This window comes from Phaethon lepturus, unplaced genomic scaffold (assembly GCF_000687285.1).
Source record: "Phaethon lepturus isolate BGI_N335 unplaced genomic scaffold, ASM68728v1 scaffold43028, whole genome shotgun sequence".
Lineage (NCBI taxonomy): Eukaryota > Metazoa > Chordata > Aves > Phaethontiformes > Phaethontidae > Phaethon > Phaethon lepturus.
Window position 1 is genome coordinate 5,277 of NW_010559079.1, and position 8,768 is coordinate 14,044.

At 45.5% G+C, this 8,768-nt stretch overlaps 1 pseudogene; it reads left to right on the forward strand.

Annotated features, from left to right (window-relative positions):
• Nucleotides 1-221: 221 nt before the first annotated feature.
• Nucleotides 222-7,422, forward strand: LOC104625595 (annotated as a pseudogene).
• The last annotated feature ends 1,346 nt before the right edge of the window (nucleotides 7,423-8,768 follow it).

Below are 8,768 nucleotides of genomic sequence, written 5' to 3' on the forward strand. Positions count from 1 at the left end.
GCTGTCGGTGTCCAAAATGTCTTATTACCTTCTGCCTCTTTTAACCCACTGTGCCAAACAGAGCCCAACCAGCTCAGAAGAACAGTAGTTTTATGGAAGCTGTTGGGTTAAACAGACCCAACAGCTGTTGGGTTAAACAGTCTTTATTTGCTTTGATTCCTCTTTCATTTAAGTGTCTCAGGGCTTTATCTCTGGCATCCCTCCAGCCCTTCTGGCCACAGAAGGAGGAGGGAAGGCAACTCTTCATCCACCCCAGCAGGACATGCCACTCCCACTGATGACCACCACACTCTGATTTTTCTCTCCTTCAAGATTGCAGAGAAATATGGCCCCATGTTCACCATGCGTTTGGGGTTTCAGAAGGTGGCGGTGCTGACTGGCTACGAGGCTCTTCTGAACACGGCCAATGTGTTTGCGAAGAGACCAGCTATACCCGTATTCTATCACATCCAACATGGAAATGGTACTGGCAGGTTGAAGAGATAAGGACGTGCTTGCTCTGCTGTTTCTCAAATGTGTTGTTTTAATTGCAACAGTATTGAAGAGTCCTGAGCTGCATCCTTGTTGTCGAGGGCTAAATTTTGTACGGCTTGGGGACAGTTGTTTGTTTTCTTAAGAAAAGTACTTCTGGTGATCTTCTTATTTGCCTTACCAGGTTTTTGCTTTTCGTGGCGCTTGGGTCACTTTTCAAAGTTGTTTTGATTTGTTTTTTTGCAGTGCAGAGGGAGGGAATTCTTTTTCACGACGTGAAAGCCGAGGTCGTTATGCAATCTCTTTTCTGCAGTTACTGGGAATTCAGACACAGCATGGATCATGCATGACTCATGATAAAGACTGCAAGAACTGGCAAGAGTGCAATAGCATGGGCTGTTTGTACCTCAAACAATTATTTCTGTAAACAGATTTTTGGCATGTTTCTGAATTGCATGTTAAAAAGTAATACATTGCCCAAGACTAGACATTGAAAAACAATGAAGGGAATAATCCAGGGCTGAAAGGAAAGATTTGATGACCTAATATGTATATAATGCATACAGCGTGTGGGCTTTTTTTCATCTTGTTTTTAAGAGTGAGGCCCAGTGTGAGGAAGGGCACACCACACTACTTTCCCAAACTCCATATGAAGATGTAGGCTATCTTCAGTGCTGGAAGCCCTCCTGGGAAGTGAGGACTTCTGAATTGTGCCCAAACACCTCCGTGCCCTCTTGGCTGAGCACTTTTTTTGGCCGATGGGTTAGCCAGCTGGGGGGTATTCCCCAAAGCTGCCTCCCTGCCACCCCTCCTTGTCCCCCTGCACAGTATACAGTTCATCCTCTAAAACTCAAGTTGTTCAGTGAAATCATTTATCCTGCTCATGACAGGGACAGAGCAGTGTCATCTGCTCCTAGCCTTGCTCTCTGGAACAGCTGGGTCATTTTTCTAAGATAAAACAAGTCAGCCTGAGACAAATACCATCCACAGAGCTTTTTACTGTGTATGGCTGTAAAGAGACAAAGCTATAAACAAGCCAAACACAGAGTTTTAGTGTGAACAGCACCCGACTGTTTAAAACATTGCCTCCTGCCCTCCTGAACCTACCTGCGGCAGTGCTTTCCCAAGCCAGCCCCCCCAGAGCCCCTCAGTCCTCTCCCAAGCAGGCTCCTCCAGGCTGCAAAATACCTGTGCTCCCTGGCTGTGCTGAGAAAATCCCGTACCGTCTCGGCAAGCAGGGCATGCAATCCCTCCACAGGTGTGTTCTTTTCTTCTCAAGAGCTCTGGAAGATGCCACAGCAGTTCTCAGCATGGGGAAGCATCTTGAGGAAGAAAGGATTCTTGAGGAGCTTCACTTTCTCAAGTTAATCAAATCCTTCAAAGGTGAGCTGGAGATGGTATCGGGTGTTTCATGCTACTTTACAAAGCCAATGTGAAGACCTCTGTGTTGCTCCAGAAATGACCAATACAGTTATGATTTTGTTCATTTCTAGGTGGACCTTTCTGGTTATGATTTTTGAATATGGATCCCACCAACATCACCTTTGCTATTCTCTTTGGGAGGTTTGATTATGAAGACCCAACGTTTCTCACACTGTTAAGACTCATAGATGAAGTTATGCACCTTCTTGGCTCTCCATTCTGGCGTGTAAGCTACCCTCTGTGCTGAGATGCTCCAGTATCTCATCAGAGTTGGTAGGTCAACCTGATTTACTATTGCTTGACGGTTTTGGAGAACCTTTAGGTTACTGAAAAATAAGATTCATAAAATCATAGAGTGGTTTGGGTTGGAAGGGATCTTTAAAGAGCATCTAATCCACCCCCCCTGCAGGGAAGAGATTCTTTGGTTTGGGTTTTACCTCCTTCATGAAATCCTCCTGTGAAGGAGGTCCAACATCATGTGGTGGCACTGGGCTGAGATGCTGATGTGACTGTGTCAACAGAAGGGATGTGCTTGATTCTTCTATCGCCACAAAGTGCAATAACTGAGGCTTCCAGCACGGTGAGACTTGGGGTGGGCAGCGTCCAGGAGCATCGATGGAAATCCACAGTGTGCTATCCAAGTGCTATAGACGCTGCCCTTTATGGTATCATTTTACTCACTTTATTTAGCAAACTTTATGGTTTATGGCAAATTGTAGTCTCCCATGAGGAAATAGACCCTCATATAGGACTGGGATCTGGGAAACCTTCTGTCTTTGGTGTTTCACACTAACTGCAGGAAAATGTTCCTGGAGTGTGCCTCAAAAATTTTTGTAGCACTTTTGGCAAAGAGTTGAGAAAGATTCTGGCTATCTGTTTTTTGATGGGGTTTTTTTGTTTTGTTGGTATTTTTCCAGCAGTACCCAGAATAAAACAAAAATGCCAGCATGTTCTGCTCTCTAGTATTTTCAGTCCAAACAAAGCTCAGGTGGAAGAGACAGGAGAGAATCAGGTCCCTCTTGGAAGGCATGGCCAGAGTTTCTTTCTTTAAAAACACACCAGTGATAAAACTACTGAAACAATGACTTTGTTTGTGGATGTACAAAGTAAAAATAGCGAGGCTCATTCCAGTTATTTTTGGCTGGATGCTGTGTAAACATCCCAAAAGTAACCTCTTTTCTTAGGGACAATTGCACAACATTTGGGGGTTACTAGGTTTTGGTCTCGCTACAGTTTAAGAAACTAGTGAAGTTACAGACTAGTAGTACAAAGTACAAGAGCTGCAGACATTACGTCCGCACCTCTCATACCTTGTAGCACGGCATTAAATCAATACCTGCTCAACAGAGCTGCAGAGAAAGAGTATTCCAACTAAGAGGCTGTCATCTGAGCCAAGAGCGCTTGTTAAACTTAATCCTCCATCACGAGGAATCGAGTATTAGTTACTTAAGGTAATATTGAAACAGTCATCCAAAAAACTGTTAAAAAAAAAAGCTGATGAATTTATTACTTATTTACAATAGTTACAATTTACAATAGAACAACGTCCCTTTTCTTTTAGTCTCTACGGCAGGTTTAGTTTCTGCAGAAAACAGCAAAAATTATAACCAGTTAGCAAGAGCGAGAGATTTGTGAATCTTATTCTGCAGCCAGTTTGTTTATAACATTGAGAAATGGTGTAAGTAACCCCCCTGCACATAAAATGGAACTGTTTATTGTGCTGTGAAATTTAATGATGCTGAGAACTGAGTGTAATTGATTTATAATTCATGTGAAAGTTAAAAATGATGATCTAACAACTTTAAAACATAAGTATTTTGGCTTGCTAAACATTTGGAGTTTTCTTTGCGGAATGTGTAATGCTTTCTCTTTTTGCTTTATTACCTCTTTAAAAATGTAATTTGATTGTTTCATGAGTTTACTGTCACTTTCCCTTAATTGTATTTTTTAAACTCGTGTTTATAGACTCTGTCTAGACAAGTCTGATAGGCTCCATTCATTTCTGCAGAGAATTTTTAATAAGAGAATGCATTTTTATACATTAAAATTTTTTAGTTACCAAAAAAAGAGAGACTCCAATCACACGTCATTTGGTTCCTCACATAAATGATTTCTCCATTATGATACTTGAGTTTTACAAGGTAATGGGTGAATTTAATTTTTTTCCTGTGATTTTTTTCCCCCTTTTTTTCATTTTAGTTATGTAATTTCTACCCATTCCTTGGATTTCTCCTCAAACCTCACAAGATGATACTGGAAGAAGTAGAAGAGGTGTGTGTGATCTTAAAGAAGTGCATCAAGGAAAGCAAAGAAAGTATTGATGAAAACAACCCGACGAGATACATTGATGTATTGATATTCAAACGAGGTATTTTAACAATATGACGATTCCTAGTGCAGTATGTTACACAGGGATGCTCTGTGTTGCTTGTCTACTACGGTCTATATGAAAACATTTACATTTTGGGTAAACGTCCTCCTATTTTAATATGTTAAATACTGCCTACTGAAGGAAAAGCATGACAGAATTAACTAGACTGTATCACATGAATGTCTAAAACTTGTCCTCGGGTGTCAGCTACGGTCCCTTCCTTGCTGGATAGAAAGAGAGAGGTAATGCCATCTTCCCAACACGCTCCAGGCAGATGCATCGCTCCCTACGGGCATGGGAAGAGGCAACGGATTCTGAGTTGCAGAGATGCAGCCGTTCCTATTGCCTTATGCAAACACAGCACCAGCTCCCACGTAGTGGATTTACTAACAGGAACGATAGCGTGGGAGTATAGCAAGGAAGCATCAGTCTGTATTTGCCCTTTTTCTCCGAGTGTTTGCATGCACGTGCTTGAGGCGGGTGGTGGGCAGGACGGGTACTTGGGCTTGACAAAGCGTTTCCCAATAGCAGCACGAAGCAAGGACGGCAGAGTTGATGTGCCAGGGGTGTCCTGGTGCTTCATGGCTTTTCTGTGGCTCCTAGGAGGGCCTGGCACACACCTAGACAAATTCCAGCTCCCTGAGTTGGGAAGCCACAGTCCTGTACCTCTCATCAATTTTCCACCTTCTCAGGATCCACAGGCTGGGGATGGAAGTCCTGAGTCGATCAGATAACCAGCGCATATAAATGTCATGTGATGTTGGAGAATCAATGAATTTGTCCAATTAGTTCATTTGGGGGGGGGTGGGGAGCAAATCTCAAGTGTGAAAATATTTCTGCTGAAAACTGAAGCATTTCTGTACTGAAATGTCAATGCGGTGCGTCTTGGCACTTCTAATTCACATGCATCCCACTGTAATGTCTCTGAAGACCAGGTTACCTGTCCTAGTTCTCTCTAACAGCAGTGGGTTTTTTTCTTTGTATTTCCCTAAAGGAGCAAAATAAAAGCAATACACTTTTTCATGATGCAAGTATATTGTCCTTTACACTCAACCTTCTCATGGCTGGCACTGAGACAACATCCGCAACGTTGCAATGGGCCATCCTGCTGCCGCTGAAGTACCCCAAGATTCAAAGTAAGACACCTTTATGGCTTTGCTTTTCTTACATAGCTCTTACATAGTGTATTGAAGTACTCTGCAGTGACTTCATAAGTGATGCTCACCTGTCAAAGCTTGGTAGCTTCTCATGTGTGCCAGAGCATGCAAAATCTGAGCATCTGGAACCTGTACACCTCCGTCCAAGTGTTGCATGCTGCCATTCAGGTCCAAAGGATCTGAGGGGTTCTCTATCTGCTCCCAGGGGCTGCAAACCTCCTGCCCTGGGGTAGTCCAACCAACAGTCAGCATGAGCTGGGATTTTGTAGGGATGAATGGAAAACTGAGGGAAACTCACTTTATGCCTTTCCTTTGCCCTGCAGACAAGGTGCATTGCAGAGATTGAGCGAGTTCTTGGCCCTGGCTGCTTGCCTACCTTTGAGGACCGGAAAAATAGGCCACTTACCAACGCAGTGATGCACGAGATCCAGAGATGTGTCACCCTCCTGCCACATGTTCCATGGTGCACCTTGGTTGACACCCACTTCAAAGGCTGCTTCATCCCCAAGGTGCTTGCTGCTCTCCAGATGAAGAGTGGGGGGCAGCACACCAGTGACACACAGGGAAAAATGTCACAAGGAGTGGGGGAGCTTGAAGCACAGGGCTTTTGGTGGGGAAGAGCTAGTTCCCTAACCCCTGGTCTCCTCCAAGTCCAGACCGATGGCAGTGTGACTTCAGGGTTATGCACACAACTTCCCATTTCCCATAACTCAGTCTGACAATCTGGAGTCTGTTCCTTATTCTCTCACTCTCCGCTGCCATTCATGCCCCATAGTGCATGTGCTGCCTCCGGACTACCACGGCATTGTCTCATTGCCTTGCTTGAGGCAAGCAGAGAGCAGCTGGGCAGGAAGGAAGCCTGGTCCACATCTTTCTTCTGCTTCACAACTCAAGAACAGACAACAACCATCGTTGTTTAATCACATATTGGTCAGTCATTCCAGTGAACTGGGTACCCACACTAACTGAGGGCCATATGGACACGTACAACCCCAGACATCTGTTCTTCAGAGGTAGAAGTTTCCTTCCAGACACAGCCCAAAGGGAGGAATGGCTATGTGGCTGAATGGGCAAAGCCGGAAGCTTGCTACATCCACACATGCTAAACCAGAGCATGGTTGAGCTGCAGGGAACAACAGATATTCCTCTGCTCACCTCCGTCATGCTGGATAAAATGCAATGGTAGGGGCCAGATGAATTCAAGCCCATTTCCTTGATGAGGATGGGAACTGTGTAAAGAAGAAAGCGTTTTTGCCCTTCTTCACAGGTAACGGAAGTGTTTGACCCTGCACTGAGCAGCAAGATCCCGGTGCCCCTCAGAAGATATTAGCCAAGTGGCAGGGTCCAAGCCTCTGATGGGAACAGCACAGACATCAGTGGTGGGGAGGGTTTAAAAATACCCACCCTGGGTTTTGATGACTTGTAAATGGCCCCTCAGCCCACACTGGGAGGCACACCAGGCCCGGGTGTTTAAAGACACCACTGGGACCTACAAAAGATTCAACACCTTCAAGCAAAAGTTCCACCTTCCCTCTGCCTTGGGAAGCCTGGTTTCTAGGGTATCCCAGATCAATTCCTTGGAGGCTTACAATGAATTGACCCAGTTCAAATGCCTGTAGGAAACCAACAGTGCTAGCTGCTGAATATCATGCCGTGCTATTTTGCATTTCTGAGGCCTATACTGTCTCAAACTATTGCTAACAAGTAGTAGGGAAGAGGTGTTGGGCTCAGCCACCAGTTACCCAATCACTCCACCAACAGCCATGCTTTTGGCATTGCAGGGCAGAGACACTGCATTGGAGAAAGTCTTGCCATGATGGAGCTCTTCATTTTCTTCACGGGCTTGATCCAGAAATTACTTTTCAGCCTTCACCTAGTGTCAAAGAGTCTGAGCTGGACACGACTGCAGAGGCTGGATTCACCATGAGTGTGCCTGCGCTGTGCTACACCACTAAAGCTGAGGCTCTGTCTGAGCTGAGAAAAATCTATAGTTTTGTATAGACCCTAACGGATGCACTAAGAAGAAATCAGATCCCTGATTTCACTCCCTGTGCAGCAGCTACAAGTAGTGCCTTCTTACACAAAGCCTTACAAGTACTGGCTACATGCTTAAAATATCTGTTGAACAAATGTTGGAGGGCTGGTGGGTAAGGTGACCTGGAAAATCCCAGCCAGACACAGGACTGAAAATGGCAGGATGGTCACTACTTTACACATCAAATACACAATGTAAGAAAGTTATCCTCGTTCTGAGCTTCTGGGAGAGGATGTTTCTCAAGAGTGGGCAGTTTCTTCACTTGGAGAGCAACCGTAGATACAAATGTTGTGTCCTCATCTAATCCCTGTTCTTTTCCCATTCTCTACTGCACATGTGATAAATCATTCCCAGATACCTACAGTTTTTATGTGATGGATGCTCCTCCAGCACTTTCCGGACTTCTCATTTTGAATCCCAGACACTGAGCTCTGGACTTTTTAGGCTCCCCTTGCTCTGAGGGACCTCAGTGTTGTTCGTTGGGAGTCTTTGGCCCTTTCTCGGTACAGGGTCTGCTACGCCTGCACTGATGTGGGACTTAACAGCTCTCCCCAGACAAGTGAAGACCTCCCCCGACATTTTTACAAAGGTAGCTCAGATACATAGGCACAACTTCTTTTCAGAGCACCAAACAAGCAAGCATGCAAACATTGCAAAGATGCTTCTAAAGTGCTCTTTCCCCAAGCAGCACAGAAGCTGGGCAGATCTGGGCAAAGTGACAGAAAACCTGTCCATCTCCCCTTTCCTTACTTCTCCCAGCTTTCTGCGAGATTTGTCAGGATCGTCCCTTTTCCTGACATTCCCGTCTCTTCTCTTTCTCCTCTGAAAAGACTAGAGATGGATCCTCATCACGTCCCCTCCTCAGTGAAGGCCGTGGGACTCTCGTACAGCAGCTTGGCTTCTTCCTTGGTCTGAAGTGCTGAGTGGAGGCCAGAAGGATCTGACAGGACTGCAATGGGAGGTGGGTTAAGCCTTTGTCTCAGTTAATCCCTGGGAGAGATCCTTGTCTGCTGTAGGATGGGCAGGAGAAGACTTCTCCTGTTGCCTGCATACCACTTGGTTCTTCCAGGTTGATGGTACATGCCTTTGCCCGCAGCCTTGCTCGCCGGTGAATGCAGTTGGACCGGGGTGCAGAAAGCCGGAGGCTTAGCTCTGGCCGCCGCGTACAGCCCGGATTTGTGGCTGGCAGGGCGCTTTGCCCCCGAAGGACTGCCGCGCCGGGGCGGGGGCTGTGACTCCGAGGGATCGTGGTGCCATCTCGTGGCAAAAAGAAAATAGAAATTATATTCTGCGCAATGCTTATTGCTCCGGC